General features: G+C 35.4%; 1 protein-coding gene across 1 annotated transcript in view; it reads left to right on the forward strand.

Annotated features, from left to right (window-relative positions):
• Nucleotides 1–3533: 3533 nt before the first annotated feature.
• The window catches only part of kank3 (KN motif and ankyrin repeat domains 3), a 39882-nt gene continuing 24056 nt past the window's right edge, over nt 3534–19359 (forward strand). The window contains exon 1 of the mRNA XM_038301932.1: nt 3534–3645. The gene's annotated coding sequence lies outside the window, so the exon portion shown is untranslated. The remainder of the gene's footprint in view (nt 3646–19359) is intronic.

A 19359-nucleotide genomic window follows, 5' to 3' on the forward strand; every position in this document is an offset into this window, starting at 1 on the left:
AGCGATGTTTTTGAGTAATACAAAAATCTAAATAAGTTGAAGTTTATCTTTCTTGGTCCGGATAGAAGTATATTTTCCTATAATAACTGTAATCTATAGTTGATATATAGAAAATGAACTAAAGATGCAAATATTCAAATATGTTTAAAAGTACTTTGATTATAGAAACATTTTCAGTATTTTTTTTTTCTGTTTTTTTTTCTAAGATCAAACACCATGATCCACAGGAGCAGCCAAAAAACCCCACAAAAATAAAACTTGCTTCTTCAATTTGAGGAACATCAGCGCCATCTGCTGGTGAGAATAATGTTTACGTTGCTTTTAAAATTATTGTGTCCAGCTTTCTATTTAAAGTAATCATAATCATTAGGATTTGATCATAGATTTTAAAATTATACAAAATTTGTTTTAATCATTAAAAAAACAACGTTTTCAAGACAATCAGTTGGTGTTTCTGAAATACTGATAAATGAAGAATCTCGTCTCTTTGGCGCCTTTTGGCCAAACTGGACGCCAAACCCCACCCCTTTCATATATCCGCCCATATGTCTAAATTCTGGCTGCTTATTGGTGGATTTAGCTGTCTGTCAGCATTGCACTCACCGGTCAATTTACCAGTCTTCACTCAGTCGCATACTTTTAGAAGCGCATACGGAGTTACAGTCAAAATAAAAGCATTTTAATAAATGGAAGATGAATGAAATAAATAAAAATCAAGTCAAACAAGATACGAGTGATGATACATAGAACCCAACTTTAAAATATTTTTCTTGATTAAATGATTAAAAAATATATATATATCAAGACATTTTGATACTAAAGTGATGAAATCCCGGTAGAAACATTTAGTTTGTTTTTTTTCCTGGTAGACACTGTACTTTTTACATTAACAAGTGTATCTTAAATTAAAGTTTACCTCTTTATTTACAGGTACTTGAAGAATTTCACAGAATTTTTAAATTTGTGCAATGGTGAAAAACAATGATTTCATAAAAAAACAAGTTCCAAAATGTCCCTCACAAATCTTTAAATCACTTAAGAAACAATGTTTCTTATATTACTGCTAACTTCAGCCTAAGTGGAGAAACCTTGAATAATAAACTTACTTATAGAAACTAGGTCTGTTTAAACTTTTAAACTTTTATTTAGCAGTTATGAACTGCTTACAGGTACCTAGGTAGAGTTTAAAAAGTATAAAATACCTTTTATGCTAAATACCTTTTAAAGAATTACAATGGTGAAGGTAATGGGTATTCTAAGAAAGGAGCACACAGTACCACAGCAAATGTTGCAGTGTTATAGTAACACTTTCAAGAGTTACACTTAAATGAGTTAAATTTAACACAATTTCCAAGTGTATTTGTCGCCACTCTGAATTAGTGCTAAACTCTTTTCATTGTGTTTAGAATTTTAGAGTTAAATTACCTCTTTAAAAAAAAGATAACACTGGCCTACACGTAAAAACTCAAAAAGTTAAAAAAAAAATGTTACACCAAAGGTTAAATATCACTAAAGAGTGTTAATATCACTCTTGGTGGAGTTGATAGTTAACTCTTGTGTGTTGTCAAATCAATTCTAATCTAGTTCAGAATAACACTGAACGAATTTACTAAGAGTTAACACTGGAGAGTAAAACAACTCTGTTAAGTGTTGATATAACATGCTACAGTGTTGGTTAATTTACTCTCTTGCAATGAAAAATAAACTCATACAGAGCAAAAATTTAACACTGTGTAGTGTGATAAAGTTTAATGCTCTGCAAATAAATCTTAGTGTTAAATTAACATTGAATCCATTTTTTGTGTGATTATCCTACATGCAGAGGAAATACATTTGTAAAACTTAAAAGTTTTCACAAAATATTGCATTCAAGAACTTTATTAGCGGCAAAAAACTACTGTATGTCAGGCTAAAATACTGTCTCAAGCATTTTAAATACAATATTTAAAACATTGACCTCATGTTGGCATGAAATGGCAATATGGAACAACATACAAAGAGGAATCTGTCGTACTATACTTGAGTTGTATATCAAATCACCATGTAATGATAACATCCCCACTGTGTTGCTGCACATTATTGGTCAGCTGGCTGAAAGACAGGGATGGAAAGAGTACCCAAAAATTATGCTCAAGCAAAAATAGCACCTCTTCAACATTTCTTACTCAAGTACTAAAAGGAGGCATCTAAGAAATGTCTCAAATAAGAGTAAAAAAAAGTATTATAATAGATTACCCAAGTACAGAGTAATTGTTGGATTACAACAGGTTAGGCGGATGTTAACTTTTGAGCAAATTCTATATATATTTTAAAGGTTAAGATATATTAAAAAAAATGCAAATAAATGACAGATAAAAAAAAACCAAACTCAGTTTGGCAGAAGCAATACTTTTTTAAATCTATTTTTTCAATCTAAAACTTTGAAAACCAATCATACCGTGAGAAATGTATGTACGATAGAAAAGAAAGAACTTTTTCAGTCAATATCTGCTGTTTATTTGATCTCTCAAAAGTTACTCAGTGGACAAAGTAGCAGACATTTTTCTAAACTACAAGAAGAGCTAGTAGGAACAAAATAATAAAACTGCTTCTAAAAGTATGTTTTCAAGATTCGACTGAGTAAATCTAACCGTTTCTCCCGCCTCTGCTGAAAGAACAGATGGTGGTACTGTACGATTCTGAGTCCATCAAACATACATTTATGATGTACAAACTGCAATAACACAACTTATAACCCTAAATAAGTAATGTGTCATTACAGTTGTAGCAATTCAAAACATTACTGTACAGTTTTATAGCCTTGTTTAGATTTGGTTGCTATGAAATCAGCTGATTGATCTATGCAGAGGCTTATAGTCATAATTTCTGTTTAAATGAAATTTAAAATTGAACATGCCTTTTACTTGAACATTTTCTTAGGTAGCTATTCTCTCTATCAAGTATAATTATTTACCCACATATTGTTTTTTTTTTTTACAAACTTTTGAACTGACAAAAAAAATAAGGTTTGTTTATCATGAATTTATCTGTTAAGAGGTTCTGTTTTATTTGGTTATATGAAAATATCAATATTTGCATAGTTTATCTAGTAAAATAATTTAGAAATAATCTAATCTGATATTAGGATATGTCCTCTTGTAGATTCTTTAGCAAATAACTTTTACTTCAGACACCTTTGGGATGACAATTTTGTAATGACAGATGAGGAGAAAGCCAATATTTTAAGTTGCTACAGCAGTAGAATGAGAATGTGCAGTTTTTCTCTCTTAGAAAATTGTTTTATTCTGAATTTTATGTTTTTATTAAAGGACAATCTAATACTTTGCCTTCTTATAAACTAATAGTTGTCAAGTTCATCACTTGTAAAGTGATTTAAATTATTTTCTTCCTATAATTATGATGAGTTAGTTGGTACATTTCTGCTTCAAAACCTCCCTTTGGATCAGGAATTTATGACAAAATCCTTCCGGGTCTTTTATTTTGAAATTCAAATCCAGAACTTTGCTTCACAGTTTAAGTAACTTGACAGGAGAGCTGAAGCCTGAGAAGTGGGAGGCTTTTTTCTCCCTTCTCCTCCCAAACTTTTCTTACCTTCTCTAAAAGTTCTGACCAACCTCAGTGTGACTGGCCAGAGACAACCAGAAGGTAAGCACTGAGCCCTCTGGATCTGATCTGCTTTGCTCTGCTTCTATCAGTTCATTACTTCCAATCTAAATGTTTAAAGTTGGGACTTTTCTGCAGAAAAGCCACATAGTTTAAAGCTCCTTTATTATTATTTTCTTATATCTATCTTGTTGTACTAACCTTATCTCACCAAATTTGACTCTAATTAATGATATCCTGTTTGCAGTTTGTGACACATTTCTTTAAGTATCTAAATGCCCTGTTTGAACATTCATAGTATGTAGTGACTGACTTCCTAAAAACTGCCTTATAAATAAAGAAAAGCAGATGTTATTCTATTTTTTAGTCCCTACTTTGAAAAGTCTTTAACATATAAAAAGTTGTGTTTTAGGGGTGCATGGAGAAATCTTATAAAGTCTATAATCATATATCCAGCAGCGGATGTGGATTTTAAGCATCCTTAAACCTATTTGTAATCTGTTATTCCTTTGAATTCTTCTTGCTCTATATTTTCAACCTCAGATCAACTTAAGCTTTTTAATCTTTTTCCTGCAGAGAAGCTCATGAAGCTTAAGCATTTTCCTTGAATGTAAAGTAAATGTAGAGCAGATTTGGAGGAAACATCTATTTTTTTTCTCAAACACTGTTGTGGGTGAGGCAGCTTCATGGGACGGAAATCCCCCCCTTCCCAACTTCCACTGTTGTCAGAGTTGTTAAACACTCTCCCAGTTTTCTGGCTGGCCTCCTGTCTATTATTATGGATTGCAAAATTCCTTCTTATGTCCCATTCAAACTTTTGAATACATTTCCATTTCACACAAGGTCTAAATTAAGGAGTAAACACTTGGATGAAATGACTGAATATATATATATATATATATATATATATATATATATATATATATATATATATATATATATATATATATATATATATATATATATATCAATTAGCCATGACCTTGGCAGAACATTTATTGGATAGATCAACCCTGCTATTTGCAGAATTGGTAGAATCAGCTGGCACAGACCCATTTAAAGCATACAGTACATGCTGTACAGGACTGAGATCAAAGCTCTACTTTAGTTCATTCAAAACCAGATTAATGTTTTCTTGGGTTCAATGTCTTAATTCTGTTCAGGTTTTAATCTTCTAACCTAAAACTTCTCCAAACAAACACCAAGGTTCATCCCTGATGTGAATTAGGAGATCCTGGACGAAGAGCTTCAATAGTCATAGCAACTCCAGCTTAACATCCATATGGACTTAGAGGTTATGAACCAAAAAGACCTTTGCTTCAGTGCAATTGAAACCGAGCTGAGAAAAATGTCTTCTGGTGAAAGGTTTTTAAGGCTATGGATGATTTGGTCAAAATGACATTAAATGTGTTTAAAGGTGTGAAGGTTATCTTTTGAAACCTAAGCAAACTGTATTAGGTGGCCACATCATGCTGTTTGAGAATAAAAAGTCCACCCACTAAAATCTGAATCCTTAAACAATCTTGATGGTTTAACCTTTTGGTCAAAATAGAACCGTGAGCTCAAACTCACTTACTATAAACAATGATCAGGCTTTTCTTACTGTAACTACGCCACAAAAAGATGTTCTTATATAATTGATTACTTTATTAATCGTACGAAGAACAGTAGAACAGTAGTTGTTGAACTATTCCAGAGGCTTCTTGAAGCAAACAGAAAGTTCCTTGTTTCCAAATGTTAAAGTGTGTATTTGAATGCATTTTAGCCTGCATGTATGCTTTTAATCATATGCATCATCTAATCTTTAATGAATTTAAAATTGAAAGGTGCTCTCTTTGTATTAAAGGTCTATGCTTGGAAAAAGGCGTTTAAAAACACAGTTAAAAAGCCAGGAATAAGTTTGAGTGTAAGATATTAACTTGTGTAATGTTTTGTTTAAAGGAGGTGATTTAGTAGACCAGACTACACCAGGTCCCTGCCAGTGTCAGCAAAGAGGCTGGTGGTGGAAGTGCTTTTTAAACCAATGTATGAGGTGGCATTTTCTTCCTCTTAGTAATGATGGTGATGATATAGAGCCTACAGACACAGCTTTGGATGTTCAGTCTGGAGCCTCTGCTGCATACAACAGAAAAACATCCTTCTTGGTTGTATTAGTGTTGATGTGTAATGATGAAATATTATGTTGAAGGTTATATTTATAGTATTACATTTGTGCTGTTTGTTGAAATCGGGGTTTTATACCTGAGCAGTAACCAGTGGAGCAAAGATGTATCTTTTTTCTCAGCACTAAAAGTCTGAAAAGGGGTTGGTGTTTGAAATACTTAAGGATTGACCTCAGATTAAAGCTCCATCCATGGCTCTGTCTCCTATTCATCCTGTTGATGTGATGTACACATAGCAGCAGTTCATATGGGAAGGAACTCTGTGTGATGACGATACATTTTCGGTAATCATGATATCAACATTCCTCCCACAGCTTTTTGATTTTCCGCTACCCCCTTATTCATACTAATTTTGGCTCAGTTGGACCACAGCATTTTACTCTGATGTTTGCAGTTTGTTTACTTAGTGACAGTAAGGTGCTAGTTTGTCACTAATCTATCCCAAATAAAGGCTAAGATTACAGAGTACCTCTTACCGGGAAATAAAAATTAGTATTGCATCTTTATTGTGTTTAGTGGATACATTTTCAGAAGGTTTTGGGCGAGGACTCTCCAGAGGCTTAATTTAGGCCTGATTCATTCATTCATTCATCTTATTAACAATTCGTTGCAAATCTCATGTCATGGAACTTGTGTGTTTTCCATGTATGGATCTATTGTATTTCTTATATTTGCATCTCTAATATTAATACTAGAGCAAGTATGTGGGGACAGTGGGAAAAAAAACTGTGGAAATTTTAGCAAAACCATCATGGTCCTATTGGAAAATAAAGTTAAGGCAGAGATGGTAAATATTTGTGATATTTCATATTGTTTATGCCATGCGTCATACACTGTAGCAAACCATCCAAATAGCCAAATGTTACAGTACTGTGCTTCACATTTTAAAGGTGTGATCTTGACTCCAAACATTCCTCTTTGCATGGCTTTAAAAGTGGATTTTTTTGGCTTTGCTAACCATAAAAAACCTTTCATGATCGCAGTATCCTTTTGAATCTGAAAACCTCACATGAAGAGAAAAGACAATTAGGAGAAATTTATTGATACAGTTACATTGTCTTTGGCGCTCAGACCTCGGCAGGAAACATAGCGCTTAATTTTGATACATATGCATGAACAGGAGCAAAGAATAGGGCCGTTTCCCCCCCAGGCCTGAAACTGGTGGTGGAGTGGAGATAGATGAAGTTGGTCAGTCTGTAGACTGCTGGTTAGCGAGACGGTATGCTGAGCTTCATGGGGAGATCCAGTGGACTGCCTGAGCTGATACTAGAACTTCACTCAGACACCTGGAAAATGGAAGTCCAGTTTGGATAACACAGGTTGAAAGAACCTGTCCATGATGAGCAAGCATGAAGCGACAGTGGAGAGGAAAACTCCCCGTTTGGAAGAAACCTCTGGCACAACCAGGCTCAAAATGGCGGTCTTTTGCCGGACCGGTTAAGATGAGACAGGGAACGCAGTCAGAGTCCGGGAGGAATGACACTAATGAAGCTTTAGTGACGATGGTGGAGGAGGGGATGGAGGTGGGTTGAAACGGTGTCATTTGAATGAATTCACACAGTGCATCCGCCGCCTGCCCACAGGAGCAGACAAGAATGGATCGGACGACTTTTAAGATGAACTTTGGATGCCGGTTGGCTTTCGTGGAGGTGTGGTTTAAAGCTGATTAGCTGTGTCGCAGGTGGATGTAGGAGACCATGAGTTTCTTCAGTTGAACTTCTGCCTAGGCTCCATTTTGGCAAGCGGCTTTTGAATTTTCTAACAGTGTATCTACTATTTTAGCTCTGTTGAACGTTATTGTTCCGCTCAGCCGTGATGTCTGTATTTTCTCTTTTGGCCTCATAGTTTGTGATACGGTGGTGATTAATCCATCCATCTGTTGTCTTAACGGTATATCAGTCATTTGGAGAGAGGCAGGTCACACCCTGGACTGGTTGGCTCACTAATTGCCTTTTCCCAAAGAGAAACCTACAAATTTATCTCAAAAACATTTTTTTTAAACCCGAATTTAAAGCATTAAAAAAATGTCTTGCAATAATACATTGCCTTATTATTTTACATTTAAACAATTTTATGATCTTATAAATCATTTTATTCCTAAACTGTCCCATTCAGGTCCTTATTAACCAAGGGGAATAATGCAATAACTGGTTTGGATGGCTTGTTTCCATTTTCAAATAATCAGTTTGATTAAATGGATTTTATTTAAATAAAAACATTAAATACTGATAGTATAAAACACTTCTAGGTTATTAATGAGCTGATTAATGAGTTGAGGGAAAATAGTTTTTATGTGGAGCTCTTAACAGCTTTCAGAAGGTCCCTCAGGGGGAAATTGTCTTCCTGCAACAGGACTCTAGGGTTTGACTTACTGCTGCAGCCTCAAAAATAGCTTCCCTGAAAGTTTAGTCTGAGGTGTCTGCAGGTCAAATTCACAATCTGTTTCTCCAATTCTTTTAATGCAAACATCCACCCCCTTCCTGCCTCGTGCATTCCCAGCTTATTTACACCTCATAGTTACTGGAGGACACTTTATTTAATCAGGGTAAAATCAAATCTGAGGGTGTGCTCGTGAGTCCTGTAGCTTGATAAGCTGCATGCCTTCATATTTTTAGCTTTATTACAAGTCGTTTTAATTTTAGCAAGTCTGAGAGTTGGTCTGTGCATTGCTGTGACATGATGCAGTGAGGACAGAGAGCGCTGGTGTCAAGACTGATATAAAGCTGATGTTTTCACAAGAAGTGGGCAACTTCTCAATGCTGCATTAAGAATAAAAAATATAAGACTGGCTGGGTAACGTTCCACATATCAGGACCCAAAAAACTTGATCTTTGTTAACCAATTTCTGCGTAAATGGCAATTAAAATTAGACAGTATTTAAATATTATCATTTTATAATCATAGTCAAAGTGTAACATTTAAACCTTTTATTTCTATTTATCCAAACTGAACAGAGGTTCTGCAGCAGCTTGTTGCGCGATAGATGGGTCAGAAAATAAATCAGCAGTGTTTGTCTCTTTTTTTAATAGGTTGTTTCTTTTTCTCTGCACAAAATAAATATATATATATATTTATAACATATAAAATATATGTGTGTAATAAATAAAACAAATTTTTAGGGCTGAAACAATTAATCGGATTGATTGTGATTAATTCATTATTGAAATAATCTTCAACTAATTTAGTAATCGATTAACTGTGAGTATAGAGACTCTAAAACATGCCTTTAGCTGACAGATCAACACACTTAAAGCAGTAATTGCTCCAAAATTGTAAAAAAAAAATATATAAACATTTTGCATTTAAGATAAAAAATAACATTTTCATCTGTCAATATGTTCTATATAGAACTTCTCAAGTAGAACAGTTTTAATTTGACCTGGTTTAATTCATGAAAAATCTTCTTTAAGGAACCTTTGGCTATCTGATTATTAATTGAAAAATAATTGACAGATTAATCGATTTGCAAAATAATCGTTAGTTGCAACCCTAAACATTTTAGAGTATATAGAAGAGCGGCTCATATTCAGAGTTAAACCTGTGCTTTCTCTATAACTGTATAAGAGAAAATATGAATTCAAAGAAAGAAAGCTTTGTTTTCCTGAGGCTATCATCAACCAAGTTAAACACATGAACACAAATTACTCAATAGAAATATTGTATTATTGGCTTATTAAGTTAATATGTCAGCTGAAATATGTGGTTTACGATATAAAGTCTTTGATGCCCAGTTGTAGCAGAAGATCTACTCACACTCAAAATGATTTCCTCTGTATTAAATAAAGAAGATTTAGGAAGATTGTTCTTAATAACACTTTTTTAAAAATTTAGAAATAAAAAGTGATCAAATATGATACAGTTTTAGATAGAAGTACCACTTATTTTACTCACTGCAGGTTTCTCTTACTTTTGGCCTGATGGTAGAAACCAAGCAGAGTGTTTCAGCAAATGAGAAAATAAAACCCATGTGGTGGCGGCTGTGGCAGAGTATGAACTTTTAAAAAAATCTTCTACGGATTAAATAATATAGATTAGGGTACTTGTGGTTGAATTATTAAGGGCAAAATAATAAACAAAGAAAGATTTTTTGGTATGTGCATTTCAAGAACCTCAGTTTTCCCTTTAGCACAAGCAACATCTCTGTTGATCAATATTGAATTAGTTTTTGGATCATGACTCAATTACCAAAATAATATTATGTCAGGCGCCCATGTTCAGTGTCCGGGTCATTTGGAAAGGAACTGGGTTTTAATGATACATTTGAATTGTTTTGTGATATTGGAAAGCATTTGGACGTAATCAGTTTAACTTAATCTGGATTATTTTATGTTCACATCTTTGATAATCAACATTCCTTCTGAGTAAAATTCAATCTTCTTGAATGTTACCAAGAGGTATGCATGAAGGCACTTGCAGCAAGAACTGGTGGATGGTAGGGCTGAACAAAATAAAAATGTATAAAAAATACGAAAATAACAATTATAATTTAGCTGTTTGGGATAAGATGACAAATCCAGGCAGTTTTTTGTTTTCTGTTATGACAATTTCCTATTATGACAATTAGGTTAAACATTTTGTTGAAGGATATCTTCACATTGGATTGGGCCTCCAATCATCGACCCAAATATGCCATTTCCCATTAAAATGATTAGATATCTCTTTAATTAACCATCATCCATCCATCCATCCATCCATCCATCCATCCATCCATCCATCCATCCATCCATCCATCCATTCTCCATCACCCTTATCCCAGCTGGGGTTGTAACCGGGCGAGAGATACACGCTGGAGAGGTGGACATTCCATCGCAGGGCAACACAGAGGCAAACAGGACATAACCATTCACACACACACTCACACCTAGAGAGAATTTACAACCATTTTACAGAAGCCAATTAACCTAACAGTTGTGTTTTTTGACTGTGGGAGGAAGCCAGGGTACCTGGAGAGAACCCATGCAGAAAAACCCGGGGCCTGGAATCGTACCCGGAACCTTCGTGCTGCAAGGCAACAGTGCTACCCCTTACCACTGGGCAGCCCCTGTTTAATTACCTACCAAGTAAAACATCCAATTAGTTTTTAGAAACTGTATGCACTAATGCTTTGAGAATGAATGTGATTTGCTATATTGCACAGCTCAATTTCACCTCTAGATAGTGTAGAATAGTGTAACTAGCTTCTGCAATTCAATTTAACATCCAGACATGTTTTAAAAGGAGAATGTTATACGTTTTGTTTAAATTACTGGTTACACATCCAGCAACTTAAACATCCAGCAACGTTAATTCATAGGAAGTTTTTACCTGCAGCAAAAAGCTCTGGGACCTTTTGCTAAATCCTTAAATACCCCATTGAGTTGAGTGCTTTCGATTTTGGCTACATTTCACCTTGAGGGTATGGGATGTAAAAAAACAGCCTTATATCATGCCTCTAACTTATCTAAAAAGTAATTAAAGCACAGCGACCAGAACTAGACCAACAATAAAGGGCACTTGATAATTGTTAAAACCAGACGTGTATTAAGATTGAGTGGCATGAGATTTCCTTATTTGACCAAGATGTTTTATCCATCCGTTTTCCATCACCCTTATCCTTGAAGGGGTCGCAAAGGGTGCTGGTGCCTATCTGCAGCTGTCAATGAGCGAGAGGCGGGGTACACCCTAGACAGGTCGCCAGTCCATCGCAGGGCAACACAGAGACAAACAGCCATTCACTCACACGTAGGGAGAATTTAGAGAAGCCAATCTACCTAACAGTTATGTTTTGGACAGTGGGAGGAAGTCGGAGTACCTGGAGAGAACCCATGCATGCACAGGGAAAACATGCAAACTCCATTCAGAAAGACCCTGGTCCAGGAATCGAACCCAGAACCTTCTTGCTGCAAGGCAGCAGTGCTACCCACTGCCAATGTGCAGCCCCAAGATATTTTATGTCAGGGTAAATCCTGGCTCAGAAGTACCGAGTACTCAGAGGTACCTATAAAACAATATAACCCCTATATAACTTAGGAGCACATTTAAATTAGAAAGGCATGAAAATTTACTGTTATGGAAAAGTCTAACCAGGATCAGGCAACTGTACATCAAACATAAGACAAAAACCACTGGAAATTTTTTTTTTAAATAGAGGCCAGAAATTGGTCACAAAGAGAAAGCTAGTATAGATAATATGGTTTTAATGTAGGATTTAAACAAAGTCCAGGAGTCAATGCTGTGAATGTTAGGAGGGACATGGTACCCAAAGCTGGCCATATGAGCTGGAAGGATGCTGAGACTATTTATTCCAACCCCCCCCCCCACCCACAGCTCTGTAATGTGTATCATCTCATGAGAATCCTGTATGTTTACACCCATATTACACAATACATTAGTAATAGCTGGCTTTGGTATCCACAGTCTATTGGGTAAAATGACTTAATATTGTAGTTCTACCAATATTTTTATAAAACCATTAGCTCTTCAGTTTGACTAGTCCTACAACACAGTCGGTTTAATTATCTGCTGGGCTGTTAAATTGAGGTTGGCATGTATGACTGAGGAAGGCATTACAAGAAATTACTTCTCCAGATGAAATCTGAAGCTCCTTTTTACTGTTAAGGGAAAAAGTGGCATTAAAAGTCACGGCAGGGATATTTTTGGGGGGCTATTAGATCCTAAACAGAGCGATATGTGGATCATATTAATGCTGCCGTTAATGCACAAAAAAATGGTCAGATAAGATCACCTTGTGCTTTTTTCTATCATGCTTTTTTTTTTTTCATCTTTCTTGGAAATACTGAAAAAAAAGCAGGATAAAAATATCTCCATCCAGCTGCTGTTGGGACTCTATGGGAAACCAGCAGAAATCTGTTCACTGATGACAGGATGGGAAAAGGTCAGGCTGGATCTGGTCAAACATCTTTGCTAACTTAAGCATTTTGAAAATGTTTTGTTAAGTTTAGTCTGTCTAACTCCCTGGAAAAACCTCCCTTCAAGATTCCTGTTTGGAGCCTGGTTTCCTGAGCCCATCACAGCACAGAGGTGAGCTCTGTTTGGTGGCTCATAATGGAACTAAGGTGGTTATGTGGTTTTTCCTCCAAAAAAATAATATAAACCCATTTTCTGCTTTTTATTCGATCTAAAGTACTCACTGTTTTCAATTAATAAGTCTTTGGGATACTTGGAATCAAATTAAAATGTAAATTAGTTGAAGCTGTGGGCACAAATTGCGGAGGACCTTTTAAAAGATTATAAGAAATCTGTTTTGTTAGAAGGAACATCTAAAAATATGATTTACGTCAGATTCTTAAACAATCTGGGTAACTTAAATGCACAAATTTTAGTGTTGAATACACACATTATCTTCATTTATTTTATCTAAACAGGGAAAGTGTACATTACAATTATATACCTTGCAAATTTCAAAGGTGTGCTAATTTCTTGTGTTGATTTCCATCTGTAGTCACTGGGCATGCTGCTGTTAAAAACATGCACAACAGTAAAAAAACAGTAATAAAATGACCACAATAGCATAAACTTTATTAGAATGCTGTCAAAGGTATGTTATCAATTACACATGGAGGAATAACTAGATTTTTACAGACTTTTCCACATAGTGTAAAGGCAGCTTTAGTTTTATGCTGTAAAGACTAGTTACATGTATTTTTAGAGACCATAGTACATTATTCCAATGTGAAAATGTAAATTTCAGTCATTGGACACTGGAGAAAAAAAATGCAAACCTCATCTAGCAACTAAACATATTCTGCATAATTAAGTATATGTTTGTAAGATTGCATCTTTTAGATGCATTTTACCAATGAAAGAACAATATGGTATAAAATTGAGTTGGGATTAAAAGTTATCTCTGCTTATAATCTCAACCTTGTAGCATTGATACGCTTAATTAAACTTTATAAACCCTGGCAGACTTTAAATCATATCTTGCTGTGAATACAGGACCAATTACCATGCCGACCTAAAGGTTGATTAAATCAGCGTATTCTGGAAAACTGAATTAGGATCTACAAACGTGTTTTCCACAGGAGCTGTTCTGTAGAGATTAAGGTGTTCTCTCCAAGAGACTTTTCAGAAGGTTATATTCCTCCCCTGCCTTGTCATTAACCCTCCTTCAAACAGATGCAGAACCAGTATAATATCCACCTGCTAAGCAAATAACACAATAATTGTTACATACAGTATTCAGGGGATGAAACGGGCAGACATCTGTTCTTGTTCTGTAGTGACAACAATTAAACATCTGGAGACTCCAGTAGCGACTGCTGTAAAGGAAACAAATGGGTCAACATTGCCTTTAAAATACAAATCTGTAGAGCAGATATCTAGGTCAGCTCCAAACTACTTTTAAAAAGGCCTCAAGCTTATTTATTTTCCTTATTTATCTGGCCAGAAAACTCAGAGGTGATTGGGGGAAAAAGGAAATGAGAGAGACAGATTAGATATACAAAAAAAAATCTGTCTGACAGGATATATGATAAATAAAGAATTCAATGTATTTTCAGTTTTTCATGTTAGGAGGAGAGAGCACAGAGAGTGGAACATGATGTTTGTCTGGGTTTAATAGAACTGTGGGTGAATTGGAAGCTAACTGATGAGTATTTGATGTGTGACCATTCTGTTCCACTTCCTCTGTTTCGTTAAAAACCAACAAAAAACATTTAGCAGTTTAGTTATATTTGGATAATGTGGAGAATTTATTAATTTTTTTCTGGGTGGGTCATCTAAATAAGTGGTCCTCCTACTTGTCAATCATTCTGGTGAGATGTTTACCTCAGGCCGTCCTACGTATTCGTCCCCATTTTCACTTACTGGTGGTGAATCTGACATAGTGGAAAAATTGCAAATCTTCTTTTGGAAGTAAGCTTGTATGAGCGATAAAACAGCAACTTTTAAACAGCATGCATGAAGAAAAATGGGCTCATGCACGCATTTAATAGGAGTTCCCTATTGGGAGGATAGGTACAGGGTTGTGCATGTGAGTATTTTTTTTTTTTCAAGTTGAGTGGTCTTTTCAAAAATTCGTGAAAATCCTCCACTGTACCTTTAATTATAGGTTTCAAAACTCATTTTCAAGATTTTATTTTGTATTGGAACATGAAGAGACCAAAGTTTAAAATGACAGAGAGGCAAAACCATTCACACCTGTATGAAGAAAAAAAAATCAATTATAAGAATTAGACCTGACATTATTAAAAAGTTTAAATAGGATCAAACAGATGTTTATTGTAATTCAGAACAAGCTTTAGCTCTGTCTCCATTCTAACAGTAGGACTGCTTTGGTGGAGAAGCACTAACACAAGCCTAACAAGCCAATTTATTAAGAGTATAATGAAATCACAAACTAGCCCTACAATCATTGAATTAGTTTTAACTGAGTTATGATTATCACTGTTTACGTTATGCGACAATTACAATAAAATGTGCAACAAGCACTTATTTAAAGATGTAATTAGATGTCTGGAGCTCATCTTCAGACCCCCCACTTGGTGTTTTACTACCCACAGTGGGTTCTTGACCCCACATTTTGGAAACCACTGCCTTAAAGGAATGCTGTGGCAACATTTTTGTTTAATTCTAAGAAACTGGGAAATTGTGAAATGAGGTTTAATGTGGATAAAACATACAAGTACAGCAATTTACAAATTCAGCTGTGATAAAATCAAACTTGATTAAATGTTTAGTTTTAAAACACCTCTATATCTGTTTAACAGCTACAACTTTGATGAAATCTCTTGTCTTTAAAGCCTAACAGGATTTTTTTCTTTTCAATACAAACCATGGCTATACTGGCCTCCTTTTATTCTTCGTCTGGGAGCCACTCTACCTCCAAACGGTGCCTCTTCATCCTAAAACTCTCCAAGTGGCTGCTACTTCCTCACTGACTTTATTGAATTCTCTCTGTGACATTTTGAACCTGTGCAGACTCATGGGCTGTGTCGGGGGGCCTGATTTTGAAGGAAACACTGAGGCTTCAGAAAAACGGTTTGAAAACAGCACAGCTACTAAAGAGGCATAATGCTTCATTGTGGGGTCCGAATGTGTCCGTGTTTGCTGGAAGGAAGAAGGCGGGGCCTTCAGGATGCATGTGATGTTCAAAGTTAACCTGACGGTGATTAAAAAGTTGTTTTTTTATGTTTTAAACTGAAAATTAGGATAGTAGGGATGCAAGGTCAGTGCAGGGTTTATGATGAAGACATTGGAGACAGAAAATGTCACTGGCATTGACGCCATCTATTTAAAGGTAGAGCTATGTAAGAGCTTCAAAGCACAGGCTGTCTGCAAATATGAAAGTGTGTTATCAAAGTAGGATGTCATGTGATATTTGATGGTCTCCTACTGCAGGATGGTGTGTCTGTGTGTTTGTGTGCTTTTTGCATGGCAGTATTTATTCAGAGCTGGGCTTTTGCTTGTCTTCTGCTCTGTTGTCCTGCTGTCTTCAGGAAGCAGCTTTCAGGTTGACCCAATGGCTTTCCTGACAGGACCACCCCCACCATCACCACCAGCACTTCCTTTACTGGGAGACAATGGGAGGGCTAACATGGAGATATATTTGTGTGCTTGCAATGATGTTGGGGGGATTTATTGGGGGAGTTTCAGGCTTCCCTTCAGGAAACTGCTGATTTATCTCAGCAGTGGAGAGGCCCTCCTGTCTGTGTGTTTGCTGAGTTTTAGCCTAAAAGTCCTCATAGAAGTGAGGACGTAAAACTAAACTCCTTACCTGCAGATGATCAGTATTATCAGCTGATTTCTATTTTTTCTTTTTAATCCAAGTTAGAGGGGGACGATTACAATGAATATTTGTAGAAGAACTAGAATTTACCGATAAAAACAGTTTTGCAAAAACTAAATAAACATTTGTCCTCCAAATTCTTATGAAACTTTGCATTCGTGACTTTGAGCACAACTTCAAGTCATTCATATCCATAAGTCTAACAGCAGCTTTTTGACAAATTGTATCTTAATGTTCTGCTAAATCAGATTGGGTTAAAGATGTTTCATCATGTTTTTCTCCATTAAAGGAGCCCAAAGCATTTCTTAGAAAAATGTAAGAGAAGATGATCATAAAAAAGCCTTAAAATCGAGCATTTTTTACTGCCCGACAATAATTCAGATCAATTCTACTGCTTTAATTTGACAATTAAAGCTCATGACATCACAAGACATCTGGCCCTGTCCATATTCAATTATATGTAATCCAGTTTGGTACAGATTCAATTGATTTTGAATAAACCAAATCATCCCAGAACTATACATAATCTGCCTTTGAAAAGCGTCCAACTTTTGGTTTTAGTACATTTATTTAGTGAAGGAAAGTCCCTAGTTTAAATGTATCTGTGACATAATTATTGACACCCATGATGATCATTTTTCACAGCCCCATCAGAATACCAGCATTCACAGGACAGGGGCATACCGAGGGGGTATGACTTGACTAATTTGCCAAGATTAGGGTTTTTTTTCTCATGGTCTATGAACTTGTTTTAACCGGTTTTCTTCAGACCTGGAATGAAGATAAATAACTTGAAGACCATCCATCTTTATTGTTATAGACAGGGATCGTCAGGTGATATTTAAAAAAAGCTTCTTTTTTTCATGTCATCATGTCATGAACTCCCAGGACCTTTGAAAGATAAACCTGACCCACAGCCTCATGGATCCTCTACCAAACCTAAACATTAGATGTAACTGAAGCCTTTTTTTGTTTTAAATCCAGATGTCTGGGACATGAAAACTAGTCTACAATGATTGGTTACCAGGCTTCCATAACAAACTTCAATTGCAGTCTACATACTAACTGATTGTTTGGCGGACCACCAACACAAACTTACACATATGGAGTTTTCTTAATGCATTTGGGATTTTAAACTGAGCTGTGGGCTGTGATAAGATAGGATATGTTTTTTATACACAAACAATCCAGGAAGTTGTGATATAATGTGGAAAGATGAATAAATATGGAAAAGCACCACATTTCTGTAGTGAGGTATGTTAGGGGAGCCAATGATGTTGCTACTGGTTATTTTATTACCCTGCCATATAAATGCACTCCTTTAAAAGTTGTGTTTTTCTATAGTATCACTGATGGATTATCCCGCTGCTGAAATAAAGCATTTATGCTTTCTTAAACCGGGGTTGAATAAGTCACAAAGTCTATACAGCAGGTGTGGAGTTTTTACTTTTTTTGAGCAAGCTCTTTTGGACCTTGGCTGTCAGAGCCTTTTTAATGTAGTTTCTCTTTAAAGAATTGTAGAAGAAACCCTCTGCAAGGTTGTTCACAATTTATCAGGGTAATTCATGGTCTGACTTTTACTATTAACTGTTAGTGGCTTTTTATATATATATATATATATATATATATATATATATATATATATATATATATATATATATATATATATATATATATATATATATATATATATATATATATATATATATATATATATATATTTCAGTATGTAAACTTTAACTTCCAAATTGGCACTCTTTTAAAACTGTTATTTCTACAGTAAGTGATGACTCTCTCAATTCCCATCAGATATAACATAAAATAATATCAAATCTTTCAAGGGTATGGATAATTTTCTTCATGGACCATAATTTCAGAACATTTATTTGCCTTTCCCAGTTAAAACTGGTATTATTATCCATACCCTTGAAAGATTTGATATTATTTTATGTTATATCTGATGGGAATTGAGAGAGTCATCACTTACTGTAGAAATAACAGTTTTAAAAGAGTGCCAATTTGGAAGTTAAAGTTTACATACTGAAATATCATGTAAAATTATTTACACTCCTCTAAATAATAGATAGAAACAAATAACATTTTGAATTAGTGCAATGAAACCATCTTGTTATGCTCTCCAGAGTTTTTCATGCTTCAACTCATATCTTGAACTTCAACAGAAACTGTCAGACCCAAGGCTGGACTGCTTCAAAACATGATTACTAGTTACTTCCAACCAGAAGAAACATGTTGATAAAATTTAATGCAAAATTTAAAATGAAAATTGCCAGGAGTAAAAATTTAAAACAGTTGTAATTTTAGGCTTAACTGTACTTTATTCATAAAAGATTTCTGCAAAACATTTGGAGGAAAGTGGGAATAACTGAAAGACAGGATATAGGAAACTTGAAACAGTTAAACTTTTCCGTTGTTAATAACACAAATGACTGACAGAAGGGTATGCAAAAAGCGCTGGGAGCGTTTTCATCCTTTCAAAGACATTCTGCGAATGGCTTCATGCTGATGTGTCTGAATGGTTGTTTTTTCCATTTGTCAAACAGTCAGAATATGAAAGTTTCTGTCAGAGAGAGGATGTTGGTGTTATGCATCAGTCAGATCGGGTATCCCTCTCTCTCTCTCTCTGGCCTTCCTTTCTCTGGGAAAGGGTGGTGTTTGGGAAACATGGCCCCAGTTCTTAAACCAGCACAACATTTCCTCTTTCATGCCTCCAACTAAACACAGGACAAACCAGTGTCTTCCTCTCCATTAATGGCACGCTTGTGAGTCTGTGCTGGGATGAGGGGAAACTTGTGCACTTGGCGTCACATGTTCCCTATGAGGCTGCAGGGGAAAAAGAAATGCATG

This window comes from Cyprinodon tularosa, unplaced genomic scaffold (assembly GCF_016077235.1).
Source record: "Cyprinodon tularosa strain WSP-4 unplaced genomic scaffold, ASM1607723v1 ctg478, whole genome shotgun sequence".
Taxonomy (NCBI): domain Eukaryota; kingdom Metazoa; phylum Chordata; class Actinopteri; order Cyprinodontiformes; family Cyprinodontidae; genus Cyprinodon; species Cyprinodon tularosa.